Source organism: Lynx canadensis, chromosome A3, assembly GCF_007474595.2.
Source record: "Lynx canadensis isolate LIC74 chromosome A3, mLynCan4.pri.v2, whole genome shotgun sequence".
NCBI lineage: Eukaryota > Metazoa > Chordata > Mammalia > Carnivora > Felidae > Lynx > Lynx canadensis.
In genome coordinates this window covers 21,565,838-21,585,757 of record NC_044305.1, presented here as the reverse complement: position 1 = coordinate 21,585,757, position 19,920 = coordinate 21,565,838, and the positions used below count along the sequence as shown (strand labels likewise).

The 19,920-nt window shown below is 43.0% G+C and overlaps 1 long non-coding RNA gene across 1 annotated transcript in view; it reads left to right on the top strand.

The window, feature by feature from the left end:
- The first annotated feature begins 12,324 nt into the window (after positions 1 to 12,324).
- Positions 12,325 to 19,920, top strand: part of LOC115510121 — a 30,736-nt gene continuing 23,140 nt past the window's right edge. Inside the window, exon 1 of the long non-coding RNA XR_003967625.1 lies at positions 12,325 to 12,464. This is a non-coding gene — a long non-coding RNA (uncharacterized LOC115510121). The remainder of the gene's footprint in view (positions 12,465 to 19,920) is intronic.

Sequence of the window (19,920 nt, the reverse complement as noted above, 5' to 3'; positions counted from 1 at the left end):
GTTGACATTGCTTCTCCCCCTCCCCCCACCTTCTCTCCTCCCTGCTCTCCAGGACAGTATTTCCCTGGGGCTCCCATTACCAATTTGCAGAGCAAAGCCGCGCACAGGCAGTTCAGGGGTGGTGCGAGCTCAGCGGCTCTGGTATTGTTTTTAATTCAATATTTTGTCCCTGTGCGCCAGACTCCTTTATTGGATGAGAACACTGTTATTGGATCCTGCCCTGCAGGAGAAAACGCAGGCTTCCCCGAACGATGGCAGCTAGGTTGTTCTAGAGTCTGATGAGTCAAGGCAGGGCGAGAAGACAGCAGAGAGTTCCAGAAAATCTGGTGGTTACAAGCTGTTCAGTGACACGCACAAAAATATTAACATATGTATTCTTGACCTTTTCACTTGCCCTCCCTTCTAGGGAGGACAAAGCCCAGGAGGCAGCTTTGCCCTCCTCTACATTTCGCTTCTCATCCAGCATACATCAGAATCCTGCTGAGTTTACCTCCTCTTTGCCCTGTGCCCAATGCCACTCAGTCCAAACCCCGAGCGTCTCCTGCCTCGACAACTGGTCTACCCCATCCTCCCCTGTTGCCCTCAAACCAGTGTCCCTATGACAGATGATCTTATTTGGGATCTCCTGAAATATAGGGATGCAGACGTACAGAGTTTATTTGGAGAGTGATCCCAGGAAGCCCTGGCAGGCAAGTGGGAAAGGAGGACAGGGAAAGGAAGGCAGCCAGGCAAGGGTTACCTGGGCTCGATCCCACTGCGCAAAGCAAGGGTTACCCGGATACCTGGGCTGCATCCCCACTGCACATTTCTGGGAGCCAGTGAGCAACATTCAGAGTTGTCCCACTTCAGGAGTGAGGGAGCTGGGTATTTATCTACGAAGTTTATCAGGCTGAGCACTGTTCCGGAGGATGGGGAGGGATGTTAATTCTCTGGCATCACGGACCTGTGCCACAGGCAGGAAAGCAGATTCCAGTGGTCAGAGAAAGTCCTCAGGTTAAAAAAATAAACAACCAAAAACACAAGTGCTGGCGTTTGGAACTGGAAGTCTGCCCAGTGACCAATGAAATGTAAGGAAAGGCAAGGGCCTATGGGTAGGAGATGCTGACAACATGTCTTCCATAGAGGCACGTCCCTTAACTTAAAGCTCCCTGATGGCTTCCCTTTGCTCCTGGGGGTAAAGGCCCAAATGCTTTCCTACGTTCTACAAGGTTTCAGTGGGCTGGCCCCTGCCCATCTCTGCTGCTTCAACACAGCTCTCCCTCTCTCTCTGGGCTCCAGCCTTCCTGGCCTGTTCTCTGTTCCTCACATGTGCTTTCTCCACCACAGGACCTTTGTATGTGCTGATTCCACTGTCTGGTCCTTTTGCATCACCTAGATAATTCCTACATATCCTTCAGATCTCCGGGCATCCCAATACCATCTCCCAGGCTGGCCATGTTCCCTCTGTTCTCCACTGAGATAACTGGTTTCCTTCTCCTCTGAGTCTATAGTTGTGCGATTATGCAATTAATGCCTGTCCTTCCTACCAGACTCTGGATTCCAGAGCCCGGAAGACTGCCTGGTGTGTAGCAAGAACTTGATAAAGATTTTGTTGACCGAATGAATGGCTGCATGAGGATTTCATGGAGCCCTTTCCTGTGCCAGTCAGAATACTGGGAACAGAGAAGAATTCAAAAGAAATTAAGAGTCTAAGCTGATTCATATAGGAAGGCCATAGCTAGGGAGAGGAGGCAAGAGAGAAGCAGACTAAGATTCCAGAGGGAAGGATAAGAGAAGAAAGATTGGGCAGGTGGTGTGCACTCTAGTCAGTGGGGCTAGACATGGGTGAGGAGGATTGTTAGGACATTTCCATTCTTGCTATTCAATAATGGCCCTGTGCTGTTTCACCAGGAACTTTTCAAGGTCTGCTTGTTTTTTTTTTTTTTTTTTGTATGTATGGGTTCTCTTGTATATGTCACGTTTTATAAAGACTGGCCCAAGACAGTTCACTTCCTCTGTGGTCCACACCTGTGTATTCTGTGTGTTCTATCAACATCATGATTTGGTAAAAAGATCACTTTTGAGACACACTAAACTTGGGCTTAGATCCTGGCTCGGTTCTTTCTAGCTGTGTGGCCTTGGACAGATCGCTTAGCCTCTCTGAGTATTGGTTTTTCTCATCGGTAAAGAAAGGGTCATCTGGCCTTGTGTGGTTGTTGGGAGGCTCAGGGACCAAACGGAAGCCCAGTGCCTGATACACAGTTTGGATGTTTGATAAATAATGCTATTGTGGCCCAAACATAGCACATGACTTCATATACCAACATTAACTGAGCACCTACTCTGTGCCGGGCATATTCATTCTTCTCAAGTCCTTTTTTTTTTTTTTTTAAATGTTTACTTAGAGACAGAGTGAGAACAAGGGAGGAGCAGAGAGGGAGACACAGAATCCAAAGCAGGCTCCAGGCTCTGAGCTGTCAGCACAGAGCCCAACACGGGACTTGAACTTACAAACTGTGAGATCATGACCTGAGCCAAAGTTGGACGCTTAACTGACTGAGCCACCCAGGCGCCCCCATTCTTCTCAAGTCTGTAGCAACACTGCGAGGCTAAGTGTTTGAGGAAGACGTCTAAGGGTTCACTGAATCTTACTCCTTCTTCTTGAGCTCACGGAGAGACCACATTTCCTAATTTTCTTGTACTTGGTAGTGTCCATGTGATTACTTTCTGGACAGTGGACTAGGGCAGAAGTGAAACACACCGTTTCCAGGTAGACTCCTACGTACATCTCTCATGAATCTCCACCTTCTCTTTTTCCCCCGCTGACTGGAGGCTAAGTTCTTCCAGGCCCTAGGGGCTGGCAAAGCCACAAAGTGGAAAGCAACTAGATGCCTGAGTCAATTCATCTCTGTTCTTGGTATTCCGACTGGCACAAGAAAGGGCTCCATGAAATCCTCATGCAGCCATTCATTCGGTCAACAAAATCTTTATCAAGTTCTTGCTACTCACCAGGCAGTCTTCCGGACTCTGGAATCCAGAGTCTGGTAGGAAGGACAGGCATTAATTGCATAATCGCACAACTATAGACTCAGAGGAGAAGGAAACCAGTTATCTCAGTGGAGAACAGAGGGAACATGGCCAGCCTGGGAGATGGTATTGGGATGCCCGGAGATCTGAAGGATATGTAGGAATTATCTAGGTGATGTGAAAGGCCATGTGGCAAATACCCACTTTGGACTATTTTATCCACAAGAAATAAACATCCATTTTGTTGTTTATTGCAGAAATTAGACTGCTTCGATTATTCCACTATTTTTACCCACATTTTGAAGATGATGGAAAAGAGGCTCAGAAAGATCAAATGACTTGCCCAGGGTTGTACAGCCAGACGCTGCAGGGCTGGGATTCCGAGTCCAGAACATGTTTAAAATGTAACTGATGGCTGCTTTCCTCTTAGTAGGCTTTCAATAAATACTTGTTGAATGGATGCAATTAAGAGTCTTAATTCCCTATGGGCCCCAAGCAGCACTCCTGCCAATCCGGGCTACCCCAGGGCTCAGAATGGAGTGTTGTAGAATGGTTTCCTTGTGGTTTGAGTCGCATTGAGTCAGTTAACTGCTTGTGACTCTAAATAAACATAGCCTACCTTTTGTAAATGAAAAAAAAAAAAAAAAAGAGTCTTCATTCCCTAGCTTAAATGTTAAGAACCTAGGGGGAAAGTAGCTCAAAGATAAATTGCAGAATGACCAAGAAAGAAAGAAAGAAAGAAAGAAAGAAAGAAAGAAAGAAAGAAAGAAAGAAAGAAAGAAAGAAAGAAAGAAAGAAAGAAAAATTGAGATGTGTGGATCTCCTCCCCTGTAATGTAAGTTTCTGGAAGGCATGTGCTTTATTGTACTCGTTATTGTACTCACTGGCACAGTGCTTGGTACTTTGCGGGTGCTCAAACTTGCCTGCTCAACTGAATTCTCACAGGTGGCATAACCTGATTGTTCCCCCAACTTTTTCAGACGGTGGAGAAATACCTTGAAATCACTGTCCTTCTTGCAGAATACCATAAAGCAGTGACAGATTAATTTTAAAAGGCGTAAATTTTATATAATTTTGTGCTAAAACCATGTACCATTTTGTGCTAGGTTCTGACATGAAAAGTAGAAGCAGGTACTAAAGTTGGGGGAAATGCACTGGAGAATAATTACAAATAAAGGCAATTCTTCGCCTTAACCCTTCCCTCCATGAATTGGCCTACAACGGCCACACCTCCGCAGCTGAATTTTAGAACAGGTGGGTCCAGTTCATAGAAGTGTCCTGCAGGAGTATGATTTGAAAGCCACTAGATGAGTTGGTTAGAGTAGGAGGGACCAATTTATTGATGGATACATTTTCTGTTTTCATGTTTGCTAGTTACCCGCTTAAAACCAACTGGCGGCCTCCCCAGAGGAAACCAACGGGACTCTAAAAGCATTTTTGTATTAGCTTCCTTTCTATCTGTTTTATGCTCTTCTCCATGTTTTTCTTTTTCTTACACCTGCTTTTAATTTATGCTACCTTGCTGTGTTTTATGTATCTTTGTAAGCCACCTTAAATCTTTTCTGGAAGAAGGTGGTGGTATAAATAAAAACATGTAACCTAAGTATAAAATGTAACAAGCTCTATAAAAACCTATTTCTAAAATACCAACCGTGGTTGTTTATCATGGAAAGAAGATGATTAGAGGTATGCTGGGGGGCGGGGGGGCGTTGTGCATCCAAAGGGGGCAGATTTATGTAATTATATGAAGCCTAAGGTATGGCATTGTAAATAACTTTAATTAATCGCATGAAGATTAAAAAATTAGTTTTATTTTATTACATATAGATATATATGTATTTTATACATTTATTATCTACTTCTGTAATAGTTCTTCAGGATATAAATTGAGAAAACACAAATAAAGGGAAGGAAGAAAATTAAAGCCACTGAGAGCCCACGCCTCGGAGAGCATCACCACCTTTGCGTTTTCTTTGTGAAAGATTCAGAGGGGGGGGGTCCCAGCAGATCTAATAGGGCTTACAGTCTGATGGACTAATGCTCCCCCTACCTCCGCAGCCAGGTGATGGGGGAGAGGAAGAGAAGGAGGAGGAGGAGAGAAAAGAAGAGGAGGGAAAGAAGGGGGGAGCAACAGAAACGGAAGGAATCTTGTGCGTGGGCATCTCCGGGAGTGGACATGTAGTTGGGATGCCAAGGTAGTGCCTATTGCCTAGTCTGACTCAGGGATGAAGTCTGACCCTCCTTGGGAGAGGCGCTGCAGACAGAGGTGAGATGTGGGGTATGAGCTGAACTGCCTTGGGGCCCAGACAAGTGCCACCCAGCGCTGAAGAGAAACGCCTAGAACCCATACCCGTGGAAGACACTGACTCTCCTGCTGTGAGGACACAATCAGGAGACCATGACACCTCCAGGGGCCCGCAGCTCCTGGAGCGCCGGAAAGCAATGCCCTGTACAGATTTTTTTCTAAGCAGAAATTTGAGATTTCAATCTGAGTAGAGGATTTTCTGAAACTTCTGAGACCGACGCAGATCAGGTTTTCTTAACATGTGTTTCTCATGGCATTATTTCCGCAGGATACTAACAGGTGTTATGTGAAAAATGCCTTCTGTGTTCACATGGGCTTGGAAACCATTGGGTGGAACAAGGTTAAACAGGTTTCCCCCTGCGAGACTGCTGGGAGCTTTCACTGTATTGTGGTGCCTTGCGATCCTCTCTGGGAAGGTGTAAATTTAGCAGCTGCCCCTCTAGCCGATCTGGGGTGCAGGGCCATTCTCTGCCTTATTGATGTCTGCTGGCAAAGGTTCATGGAGTCTAATGGAGACTAATCAAACGCTCAGTTTATCAATAGGTCACAGTGGCTGCCAACGATGGGGATGTCACTCTTCGGTACCTAAACTGCTTTGATCTCGTGTATCTATTGCTCCCTGCCAAAGTACCTAAAAGCTGAGGAGTTTAAAATACCAAAGCCTTTATTATCTCACTGTTTCTGTGGATTAGGAGGTTAGGAACATTCTGGATAGGGGCTTCTGTCTCCCATGTCTCATGAGGTGGCAGTGAAGATGTCCTCTGGGGATGCAGTCATCTGAAAGCTTAACCCGAATTGGAGACTTCACTTGTAAGTTAGACCCAATGAATCTTTCTTCCTGGTGTTCATGCCCCGTGTAGTCCCTTCCCACAATGAAAAGTCTGGCCTGTGTACCCTATAGAATATTGCGGAAATGATGGACTGTGGCTTCTGAGGTCACAAAAGACGCTCTGGCTTCCCCCTGGTCTTGGTCTTTCTTGGATCACTTGCTCTTGGGGAAGCCAGCCACCATGTTACGAGAGCGGCCAGATAGAGAAGTCCATGTGGCAGGGAAGTGAGGTCTCTGGCCAAGAACCAGCACCAACCTTTGTGCAAGCTATCTTGGAAGTGACTGGCATCTTGACTACAATCTCAGGAGAGATCTTTATCCAGAAATACCCTGCTAAGCTGCTTCCAAATACCTGATCCACAGAAACTGTGTGAAATAATAAATGTTCGTTGTCATTTTAAGCCACTGTGTTTTGGGATAACTTGTTACGCTGCAACTGATAACTAATACACATCCTTAGTGCTAGGTCTGGGTAATAAACAGCTGCTTCAGCTCCACTGGTTAAGGGGATCGCTTATTTCCCAAGCCAGACGTGGTCTTAACCAGTGCCCTTTCACTGACGCCAAAGTGATTGCATCAATAATTCTCTCCATCTCTTATTATGAAAGCATCTCTGGATGGTCTGACTCATGAGGATCATTGGTGTGGGGCACTGATGGGGGGGGCTCAGAATTAGGGGTTTATGAAACTCATCACATTCTTATGAGCCATTGTGAGTGCTGGTTTGCATAGCTTTTCCAATTGTACATATTTGGCTGCAGAATCCTTTCTTTGTGCAATGGACATAGTTGGTCTGTACCCGCATCCTTTCTTCCTTCTCGCTTATTCCTAAGAGAAAGCCTTAGAAAAAGATGATCTCTCTTATTCTTCATGATGTTATTGTGCCTAAGACTGCTGCTGCCATCCTGTTGGCAGGAGAATAATAAAATGAGCTCCAATGTATCCATCACCCACCCAGCTTCTATAATTATCAGCTTACCAGTAACCCTCTCATCTCTGCTCCATCCACACCCATGCTGGCCCCCACCTTGGATTATTTTGAAGCAAATTCTAGTTAATCATATTATTTCATGTATAGATTTTAGCCTGGATCTTTAAAAGACTAGGACTCTTTCAACAACATAATCCAATTTTATCATCACACCTCAAAAAACCCTGAAATAATTCCTTTTCATTGCATATCCATAACTATTGAGTTCTTACTTGGCTTACAGTATATGGAAGGATATAAATTCTTGTGTCTAATCGAGACCAAGATCTGCTGGGAGAGATAATTACTCTTTAGCATTCAGTAATCATCTGTGTCTGGATCATAAGTGTCAGTACCATTTGAAAGGTTAACTGAGCCCAAATCCCTCCTGTGAAATGCATAGTCAGACAAGCTTGGTTTGGAGTATTGCCAGTTAATAACTCTATCACTGTGGGCAAGCAACTAAACTCTCTACGTTTCCGTTTCTAAAACTATTTAACAATAGTAGAGTGGAAAGGATCCAGGGACCTGGATTTGGGGAATGAGAGGCAGAGAGAACAGGGATTTCTCCTGAACCCCAGCAAGTGTATTCAGCTCCCCAGAAAGCACAACCCCCTTTCCACCGCCTACCCTGTAACTCTTTCCCACTCATTCAGTGCCTAAATAGAGGAGTCAGGCACTGTTATATGTTTCCAATCAGCCCACAATTGCATGGTAGGAGCTCCATATTGGTGATAAATATACTTTATGAGTGTTTTTTGAGGATATTTTCTTAAAGGCTGTTCCAATAAATAATTTACTGAGGCAATGAAATGGAGGAAGCGACTCTGATTACTTCTTGGAATACCTAAAGCTTGAAGTTTAAGGAAGCTAGGCAGCCCACAGCTATTTAAAATCTTTCTGGAAGGGATCATTCTTCCAAGTTAAATTTTTTAAAAAGATTACAGCTCAGCAGCTGGTCTCTTGGGTGGTGCCCTTCCCCCACCCGTCTCTGTGGATGCCACTCTGAAATCACCATCATCATCATCATCACCACCACATGCTTTTGGACTGCTTGGTGCATAGCCCGTAGCCCCTTTGGTTTTTTTCTAAGGTATACTTGACATAACATTACATTAGTTTCAAGGATACTATGTAATGATTTTATATTTGTATATATTGCAAAATGATCACCACATTAAGTATAGTTGACAGCCGTCATCACACATAGTGATAACATTTTTTTTTCTTGTGATGAAAACTTTCAAGATCCACTCTCCTGGTTATTTGCAAATATGCAGTACAGTATTAACAACAGTCACCATGCTATATGTTACATCCCCACGACATTCGTTTTATAACCAGAAATTATAAACCTGGAAGAGGTCACTCTTTATCCATTTCTCTGACCCCCCCCCCCACTCCCCCACTTCAGGCAACTACCAATCTGTTCTCTATATCCATGAGCCTATTTTGTTGTTGTCTTTTGTTTTGTTTTTTAGATTCCACATATAAGTGACATCATATTTATCTTTTTCTGTTTGACTGATTTCACATAGTTCTTCTGAACTTCCATTTTACATCTTGAAAATTGGGAGACCGTAGCATTAGGATTGGGGGGTAGAGATTTGAAGGTATTTGTTAGTATTGTTGCTGGGAATGAGTCAATCTGTGGGTTGATTGGCTCATTTATTAAACCAACCACTAGTTAGCGAGTGCCAATTAAACGCTAGGAATTGTGTAAGGTTCTGACGTTATTGTGGTGAATAATATAGTAATCTCTGGCCTTCTGGAACTTAGAATATGGAAGAGAAAACAGACTGCAAATGAAGGAAAAGCAAATAAATATAGAAACACCAATCAGAAGTGTCCTGAAGATAATGGCGAGGAAGGCTGATAGAGAATCTGAGTGACTGTCTTAGATCTCGTAAGTCAGAGGAGACTCCTCTGATGCAGTGACATTAAGCTGAGACCTGAAGGGTGAGTCTCCCAAGCCCCATCCCCTGGAGATTCCCAAGAAACTATTAATGGACCTTCACATCAAGATAAAGGATGCCCAGTTAAATTTTAATTTCAGAGAAGCAACAAAAACTTTTTAGTATGTTGCTAAATATTGCATGGAACATATTCATACTAAAAAATTTCATTGTTTGGCTGAAATGCAAATTTAACTGAGTGTCTTATATTTGTATACACTAAATTTGGCAACCTTATCCAAGATCTTCCCCAGACACCCTCTCCTGACTTACTTCCCATTTTTTCCCTCCGTACATCCTATGCTTTGTCTATAAGAAATGTTTCAACTTCTATGTCTTTGCTCATGCTGCCTCCTCTGCCTGGGTCACCAGTCTCCCATCATATCTTCTTGGTTAACTCCTCTCATCCTTTAAACCCCAATCTAAATGGCACCTTCTCTGGGAAACCCATTGCAGTGTGCTCACCAAATCTGGTTCTCATAGGGTTTTGCCTTATGACTCTATGTTTTAAGACCGGGTCTCCAAAAACACACAGACAAGATGGGATGTCTGCAAAAGAAAGGGTATAGGAATGATCTCATTTTTCCTGCCTCTCTGCCCCTCCAATTCCCATTTAACTCCACATAATATTAACACCAAACATTGATGGAGTACTTTTCTGTGCCAGGCACCTGCTAAGTGCTCTTTGCATGCAGCATCTTATGTAAATTCCCCATAATCTTACAAGGTAAATTCGACTGAATCTCCACTTTGCAGGCAAGGGGATCAGGCACACAGAGGTGAAGTCAGCCGGCTGATGATGTTTCCACAGCTGTGAAATGAGGATCATAATGTTACATTCCTCATTAGGTTTTCTCCAATTAGCATGTGGGTTCCAAGAGGGCAGGAACTTTTTTTCGTACAAACTTCTATATCCTCAGAGCCTGGAATTGTGTCGGGCATTGAGTAGGCACTCAGCAAATACTTGATGAATGAACAAATGAGTCACCTTACAGAGGAAGAGAGCACAATTTAGAGAGAGAAAGTAACTCACAGGCAGAGCACACAGGTAGATGTGGTGGAACTTTGAGGAGAACCACAATCAGTGGTGTGTCGGTGAATGTGTAACAACCAGCTCTCTGAAACATCAGTAACCCTGTAGCATTTGTTTGTAGCATTTGTTGATTTCCATGGTGTAAATACTCCCACTGTGACCAATCTCAAGCAACCAACCTGATATCAATCAACTCGAAAATTTCCTGACAATTTAACTATAGGCTCTTGTTGTCCTGTTTATATGAGCTGACTCCAGCACACCAAATGCTGGGACATAATTCCAAAGGGTACACAGTTCCAAAGGGTACATTCCACCATTACTCACCTTCCCTCCTTGAATAAGGCCAAGTCCATACAGCTAAGTGGAGGGAGGCGGGGAGAGACACCTAAATAATTCAGTTCAAAGCAGGTTGCATAGGTGATTCTTAAAAAACAAAAGCACACACACAAAAACCCAATCACAAAACTTTCCTGCTTAAAGCTTTTCAATTGATTCTAATGCTCTTAGCGTAAAACTCAGTCTCCTTACCATGGCCCACGAAACCTCCTCCTGTGTCAGGCACTGTATGAGGCTTTTTGTACAAGGGTATAATGGTGAACACGACAGACACAATTCCTGCTCTCATGGAGCCTGTGTCCAGCAAATAAGGCTGCCAATAAATAAGCAATCAACCATTAAGTAGAAAATTACAGATGGAGATATATGTGCCATACAGGAGGTGCTAGAAAACAGAATAATGAGGAATGAGAAGGGACTGCCTCCTTGGACTGGACGTGAGTTGAGGAAGGCTACTCTAAGAAAGTGCTCTTTGAGACCTGAAGGATGAGGAAGATTTGGATGAGGTATGGGGCTGGTGGCCAGGCAGAAGAGGAGACGATTTGGAGCTCTGAAAAGTTACATTAAAATAACTTTTGTATAATTGGAGACAAGCGGAGATGGGATGGGGAGGATGGTTAAGAGTATTGCTGTGGTCTGAATGTTTGTATCCCACCCAAATCCATAAATTGAAATCCTAACCTTCGAGGTGACGGTATTAGGAAGTGAGGATTTCAGGAGGTGATTAGATCACAAGGGTGGAGCCTTCATGCACGAGATTAGTGCTTTTATAAAAGAGGCGGGAGAAAGCTTCCTCACCCCTTTCCTCCATGTGAGGACATAATGAGAAAGCACCGTCTATGAACCACATTGTAGCCTCACCAGACAACGAATCTGTTGGTTTATTGATCTTGGATTTCCCAGCCCCAGAACTGTGAAGAAATAAATTTCTGTTGTTTGTAAGCCACCCAGTGTATGCTATTTTTCTCACAGCAGCCTGAATGGACTAAGACAAATACCACGGATGTGAAGATCAGGGGCTAAATGGCTAAGAAGACTAAGAGGGAAGTTTAACACCCTTTGAAGATAGAGCCTTATTTAAATCCCAGGAGCTCAGATGCACTCTTTGAAGATTCTCTTCCAATCATGGCCATGTTCCTCCCACAGAAAACCTTTCTACATCTCTCAGGTAGAAACAAGGTCATCCAGTTCCCAGAAAACCTTGCATAGATGAAGAAGAAGCCCGGAGAGGGAGATGTGATCACCAACAGTTTCTTTGTCAGTAATAGTTGGAGGCATTGGGCAATACACTTTGAGCCAGCACTGTCCTAAAAAATACAAAGGGAGCCAAAAAAAGAGCCACGTAGGTAATTTACATTTTCTACTAACCACGGTTAAGAAGTGAAAAGAAACGGGTAAATTAATTTTATATTTTATTTGACCCAATATATTCAAAATATAATTTCAACATGTAACCAATATGTCTTAGAAATCCAGTGTGTATTTTATTTACATTTATGGCACATTTCAATTCAGACTAGTGTATTTCAAGCCCTCGGTAGCCACATGTGGTTAGCGGGTATAGAACTGGATAGTGCAGTTCTATGCCTCAGTTTCCTTATCTGTGAAACGGGGATAAAATTGGCTAGGTCACTGGAAGGAGAGCACCTGTGAAACACTCAGCACTCCGCCCTGCACATAGGCGGCGCCCAATAAATCTTGGCTCCTTTCCGTCTTTTCCCTCACCGCCCCACCCCTTCAAGTCTCCGCCTCCTTTCCCCGCCCCCTCCAGGCTCCGGGCGGAAGCGGCACCGTCGCAAACGCAGCGCGCTTTACGGTGGCGTTGCCTTTTCCCGCAGTGTGGCCAGGTTGCGTGCCACAAGAACTTTCAGCTCATTGGCTCTGCGGCCCGCTCTCGGCGCTTTACGGCAGTGTGGCTGGAGCCCCTGCGGAGGGGGCCGCGTTTTGGGCGTGAGTGGAGGGAACCCGAGTAGCAGGTGTTGGCGGGGCCTGAAACCATGGACGTGGGCGAACTTCTGAGCTACCAGGTATGTGGGACGAGGAGGGCCGGCGGGCCGTCCCCTCACCCGGGAAGCGGTCGCGTGGTCGGGGAACCAGAGCCCCTTTATCTCACCTCCTCTCACCTCTGTCCCCGGCCCGAGTCCCCTCACTTCTCATGCCACCGGCTACTCTTTTCACTTTACTCCCCCGAGACTTTCCTGGGCGCTTTCAGTTCATTCCTTCTTAGAGCCCAGGCCCCTCCCTCTCAACTCCAGTCTGGGCCTCTTCTCACCCTCCCCTGCTCCGGGGCCTGGCTCCCTTCAACTCTTCTGAAGGCCCCGGACCATCTTCACAACCATCTTCCTTCAACTCTCTCTTGTCCCCCGTCTTTGAGTTGTTGGTGGTGGTGGGAGGGCCCTGGTCTTTCCTGCATTTGAGCCCCGGCTTCTCCACTGACTGGCCCTGTGGGTTTTGGACAAGTCGCTTTGCCCTCTTGGAGCGTTAGTTTTTGTATATATAAAACGGAGACAGTAATAACTTCCTAGTAGGGTTGTTTGAGGACTATATTAACTATTGGGTGTGAAAGCTGGTTTTAAAGTGTAAAAGCTGTACCTGTGTTAACTGCTGTTGTTGGGAGATGTTTGGAGTTCTAGCATGGGATGGGACTCTAGGGATCTTGTTTTCCCTGCTCAGGCGACTTAGTGGGAGACGGTGGCCCAGAGGGCAGAAAGGACTTACCCAGAGTCACTCAACACGTAAGAGCTGGTATTAGAGCTAAGGTCTCCTGGCTCCCGGTTCAAAGGTTTCCCCCTCTTTGACTTTCTAAAGAGGTCCCGTGTAGTTGTTCATATGGCTATTAAACACTTGAAACGGAGCTAGTATGAATTGAAAAGTACTCTAGGTGTAAAGTCACACTGAATTTTGAAGATTCATATGAGAAATAACATTTTTAAACCGATTCTATGATCTTATTGATCAAATTAATTACCTTGATTATTGATTATGTTGATTAATCATATTATGCCTAATAGGTGACATAAAATTGTATTTAAGATAAATTTTACCTGTTTCTGTTGATTTTTTTAATGTAGCTACTAGCCTTTTAAAATTAAAATTTACATATATAACTGGTCTTTATTCCCATCGGACAGCTCTGTAGTAGAGAACAGGTGATTAAGAGCCATGAGTCTGGAGCCGCATGTCTCTTGGAGTCTGTTTTGCTACTAACTGGCTGCTGTAACCTTGAACAAAATACTTAATCTCCCTATGCCTTGTTTTCCTTATTTGTAAATGGGGGCAAAGATGGTACCTACCACATAAGCTTGTTGCAAAGTGCTTAGGCCAATGCTTGTCAAAGTGTGAAGTTTCAGTAAATGTTAGCCATCATATTCACGCCACTCCCTCAGCCAATATACAAAGAATGGACCTTGAAGACCGTAGACGTCGTAGAAAAGAGCTCATAAGCAGTGGGAGATAAATAGCCAAGAGATTTATCTCTTTAAGACAGTTATTGAACCAGAAAGAAGAAAGGAAATGGGAGGGTTGTCTGTTTGAGAGTTGTAGAATGGCTAGTCCATTGACTCAGAATATTAAAGCTAGAAGAGGTTCATTCATTTGCTCAAGAAACATGTATTGAATGCCTACTGTATAATGCACCAAATCCTCTGACTATAAGGCATTAAAGGAAACAGACAAGGTTCTTGCTTTTGTGGAGCCTGTAGTCTGGTAGGGAAGTAGCAAGATAATGGGTCAATAAACATTCAGATTGTGATAGGTGCTTTGAAGGGTAAGCAGGGTATGTGGTAGAACTGTGCTGTTTGGTGTGGTCATCTGTCATGGGGCACCTGTGACTACTGAACACTTGAAATGTGTTGGAATTGAGATCTGTACGTGTAAAGTTGGAATTGAGATCTGCTGTATATGTAAAGTACACATTGGATTTCCAAGATTTAGTATGAAAAAATTAATATATATTAATACTTTTTATATTGATTCCATATTGAGATATAATACTTTAGATATATAGGCTTAAAGAAAATATATTATTAAAATTAATGTTACCTTTTGAAAACTTTTTAAATGTGACTACTAGAAAATTTAAAGTTATATATGTGGCTCATTTGTGGCTTTCAGTATATTTTTATTAGACAGTGCTGCTAAAGAAAATAGCCCCTGGCAGTAAGAGACAGGACCTGTTACCTTTGGTAATATGGTCTGGGAAGGACCTTGAGGAATGGATGTTAAAAGGACTGAAGGTTGAGAGGGAGCCAATCATGGAAAAGGACAGAATGATCAAGGCAGAAGGAAGGGCAGGTATGGGGACTATAAGGTAGAAGCTGGTGTTGCCTGTTAGAAGACCAGGAAGAGGACCGATGTAGCTGGAACATGGGTGAACAGGAGAATGGCAGGTGATGGATAAGAGATGTAGGCAGACGACAGACTATGTAGGCCTTCCTATAGGCCATGACAAGGAGTTGGAATTTTATTTGGAGACATGTTATAAATAACCTAATGCACCCCACTTGTTTACATATAGAAAGCGAACCCCATTCTGGTAAAGCACTTCCCTGAGGTTGTGGGCTAAGGGGGTGGCAGAGTTGAAACCAGAATCCTGATCTTATTTTCAACCCTGTTCGTTCCCCACGTGCACTATTCATGCGTGCCGTTTCCTTTCTGTAAGATTGATGTGCACTCCTCCTGTTCCTAAAAGATGGTACAGTCTGGAATCTAGTCCATAATCAATCAAATGCACCCATCCTCTTGTGGCAATGCGTGAGGATCATTTGAATTAATGGATGCAAAAGCTCTTCAAAAACAGTAACATTTTATAGATATGCAAGATGCATTACTTACCTGTGTGATCTCTCAAAGTCTTTATAACAACCCTACGAAGAAGGTATTGTTTTTAACCTTGGTTGTACAGACGAGGGAACTGAGGCGCAAAAAAGCACCTACCTCATAGCTGAAGCTCTTAATGACTGTGCTGGACTGCTGCCGACTCTGTGCCTGATGCTGAACTAAAGTGCTTCCCGATGAGTTCTTACATTTAATTCTCAACATGCCTTTTGAGGGGGGTGGTATGCCTATTTTATAGAAAAGAAAACTCAAGCGAGGGAGGTCAGTTACCTGCTCAGAGACAGTCGGTAAGAAGCAAAGCCAGAACTAGAACCAAATGAATACCCAAATCTAGTTTTCCATTTTGTCTTCAGAGTTTTAAAAACTTTAAAAATTGAAGTATGGTATACACATAGAAGAATGTAGTATAGAAAAATTTAAATGCCGTTGATGATAGTTACGATTTACAAAGCGGACTCAATGTGACCACTGAAGTTTGTTTCTCAGGACATGTTGTTTGATTTGAACATCCCCACCCCTAGAGTTTGATTCAGTGCCTCCTGTGGGACCTTAGAATTTGCATTTCTTTTTTTTTTTTAATTTTTTTTAATGTTTATCTATTTTTGAGAGAGAGAACATGAGCGGAGAGAAAGAGGAAGATGCAGAATCCGAAGTAGGCTGTAGACTCTGAGCTGTCAATGCAGAGCCTGACGTGGGGCTTGAACCCATAAATCATGAGATCGTGACCTGAGCCTAAGTCAGACACCCAACTGACTGAACCACCCAGGCACCCCAGAATTTGCATTTCTAACAAGACCCCAGGTGATGCTGAAGCAGAGGGTCCGGGGATTACATTTTGAAACCGGTCCCTGGTCTAGAATGATCTACATTCCTTTTAAAATTTTTCTCAGCTGAGATTCTCCTCCCTTCTCATAGCCATTAGTTTGCAGTTTTTTGAGCTTAAGTTATACTTATTCCCTGCCATCCAAGATATGGAGAGCAAATCACTTAATCTTTCTGGGCCTCAGTTTCCTCATATGCCTAATGAAGGGATTAAGTAAGTCTCTCTGAGCTCCCTTCTAACTTTAAATTCTGTGATACTAATTATTTAGGCCAAGAGCTCTAGAGATTTCAAGGGATAAAAAAAGCTTGATGTAGGAGAATGAATCGGGGCTGAAAATCTGAGAGATTTGAGTTTTAATCCTCCCTTTATCATCACTTATCTGGGTGACTCAGGACAAGTCACTTCCCCTCTCTGTATATCATTTTTTTTTTAATCACCTGTAAAATGAAGGACTTGAGCCATAAGAATTCTGGTTGTTTCTTTTCCTGGAATTAAGAGATTAAGGTAAGCAAGGAAAATACGTAATGTCAAGAAAAATGTTTATTAAAAGTATTTTCATATTTTTGGGGTGCTTCCTGAATTTCATTTTTGGGGCAGCTTGGTGGGAAGATTCCAATTTAATGCTGTGATTGGTTCTGCTGGTAATAGAGTTAGGCAGTGAGTGCCTCAGTATATGCCTTATATCCTTGACATATGTTAACTATTCATTTAAGAAGACAGGAGAATTACAGTGTGGACAGGAGGTGGTGGAAAAAGTCTTAAAGAGGAAGCCAGTTATGTTCCCAATATGGAAATGTACTTTTTTGATGCCTTCAGGCTTAGACATCTCATCAAGAAGTGTGCCCAGCAGTTCCTTGGCTGAGAAGTGTCTGCTGCATAGGCGTGTATATGAACTTCAGGGCATTCTCATTAATACTAATTCCACAGATGTCTGGGAAAAGTTCTTACCTTCCAAGTTTTGCAATAAAGAATTCACATTTAGTGCAGCTGGGCTCAGTGGGAATGACTTGCTTTGTGACATGAGAAGTGTGCTCTGTGAGGCAGATTGGGGTCAGGGACCCTTGGTTTTAGCAATACTGCAGATGCCCACTCCTCTTGTTAGCTATCAGTGATATCGTAGCATCTCCTTGGATTGCAGGAGCTTACAGGAATTTATAATCTTGCTCCTTTCCCCTTTGAAGTGAAAACATTTTAATGACAGTAAACTGACAGGAATAGTATTAAAAAGAAAGTGTTTGAGAGAAGGAAAAGTACCCTAATCTAACGAATGTTTTTATATTCCCACAGTTCTTATATGCTGGAGAGCTATAATCATTGTGTATATACTGTTTTGTATTCTATCTTTTTTTTTTTTAAATGTTTATTTATTTTTGAGAGAGAGGGTAAGAGAGAAGACAGAGCTCGAGAGGGGAAGGGCCAGAGAGAGAGGGAGACACAGAATCTGAAGCAGGCTCCAGGCTCCGAGCTGTCAGCACGGAGCCCGATGCGGGGCTGGAACTCATGAACCGCAAGATCATGACCTGAGCCAGATCCTGACCTGAGCCGAAGTCGGACGCTTAACCTACTGAGCCACCCAAGCGCCCCATGTATTCTATCTTTTTAACACTGCCAGAAATATTTTCTGTGTTTCTGCATAGTCTTCGTGTTATTTTTAATGTTTTCGTACCTTTTGCTAAAGCGATAGACTATTTTCCCTTAAATTGTTCCTCTGTAATTAGAAGAATTATCTGTAATTATTTTATAATTATTTGGTTTCCAGGTTTTCGTTCTTGGAGATACTCTTGCAGTGAACTTCTTTATTTGTGTGGCATTCTCCCCCTCCCACCTACCGTTAGAAATTACCATATGCCATCTCCTGTGCTAAGTATTGCATGTACAAAACTTATTAAGACATGGTCCTGGACTTTAAAGAATTCATAACCTAAGGAATGAGACAGATATTTCAACAACAAACGGTGTGAATAAAGGATTATGGGAGCATCATGGAAGGAATGATTGGATAATGCCCGGAGAAGGGGTGTATTCATGGGATGAATTTGACGTGGTCACTGAAGAAAAGGGAGATGTTGGAATCTCAGCCGCGATGAATGAATAGGAGTTCCGTGGCCAATGAAGGGGGCTGAGGAGAGTCATTCTTGACTAGGATTAGTGAGAGCAGAAGCATGGGAGTGAGATGTTCCGAGCATTGAGTCAGTGGAGGGGAGTGGCAGATGATGGTGTCCCTCGACTGCAAATACATTAAGAAACCCATAGTGCTCCTATGGAATTAATCCTTTGTCAGTTTACGGTGCTAACAGCGTGCATGTTCCGGTCCTACCACAATCTCGATACTACTAGTTGTCACAATTTGATTTTTTCTCATTAATCTAGTAAGTATAGAAAGTGTTAGTTCAGGTTTGCTGTAATAGGCATTTTTTTCCCTGTGTTTATCATTTGTGTTTCTTATCATCTGCCTCTTTCTCCACAAGGTAGTGTTGTAGTTTGTAATTGAGTTTTCCTGTTGTCGTTTTTGTTGATGGTGTGGATGTAAGAAGCATTTTGGAAGCCTGAACACCTGTGCTCATTCTGTGGCGCCCCATTTTACCTACAGTCCTGAGAATATTATCCTAATCGTGATGTTGTTTTACAGTATCGTGAAATAGGCTTTTCTTGCATGACAGTTTAGGGCTTTCGCAGTTGTTTTTTGTTCGTAGCGGGACTATAAACAACAGATAAAGAGCTATTTTCATTGATATTCCCATTTCAGAGTGTTTTCTGTTTCATCTCCTGAGTGGTATTTTTCTTAAGTTCGTTTCCTCTCTTTGCAGCTTCCTCATCCTCTTTCTTCCTGGTGCATTCTCTTCATACTCACAAAACACCTACTTATGTGCCTCCTTGCACATTAGGCCGTTAACTTAGACCAGCACCTAGCAGGCTGTCTCACCTATAACTGATGCTTAAAGAATGGTTGTTTAATGATTGGGTGAGTGAACCAGGACGTACCTTCAGATATGCTCTGGTTGTTTCCCTCTTATCTCGTTTGCTTGCTGACTCGTATGTCTTTGCTTTCGTGTTAGACTTCAAGAATATTTGACTCAAATATGTTACTTCAGCTTCTGAATTGTCCTCTTGCATATCATCTCTTGCTACTCTTGCCGCAAAACCTACATTTTTAAAAGTTTTATTTTTATTTATTTTTAATTTTCAAAGTTTATTCACTTATTTTGAGGGAGACAGACACAGCGTGCAAGCAGGAGAGGGGCAGAGGGAAAGGGAAAGAGAGAGAATCTCAAGCGGGCTCCACCCTGCCCGTGCAGAGCCCAGTGTGGGGCTCAAACTCACAAAACTGTGAGATTATGAACTGAGCTGAAACCAAGAGTCAGATGCTCTACCAACTGAGCCACCCAGGTGCCCCTAAAAGTTTTATTTTGAAGTAATGTTGAATTTACAGGAAATTACAAAAATAGTAAAGAGAGTTTGAGTTTCCATTTACTCCTCACCCAGCGTCTCCTAAAGTTAACATCTTCTGTAAGCACAGTACAATGATCAAAATCAGGAAATTGACATTCATATGCCAGTAACTGAATTACAGACTTAATTCAGATGTCATTAGTTTTTTCCACTAATGCCCTTTTCCTGTTCCAGGATCCTATCCAGGATCCCGCATTGCATTTAATTGTCATTTTTGTTGTCTTGTATGATCTTGACATTTTTGAAGAGTACTGGTCAGTTGTTTTCTAGAATGTCCAAAACCTACATTCTTGAAGGTTGACAATACCCTCTGCCAAAGATTTTCTTGAGCCTCATTACTCTTGATTTTTCATTGGAATTTGATTCTATAATCC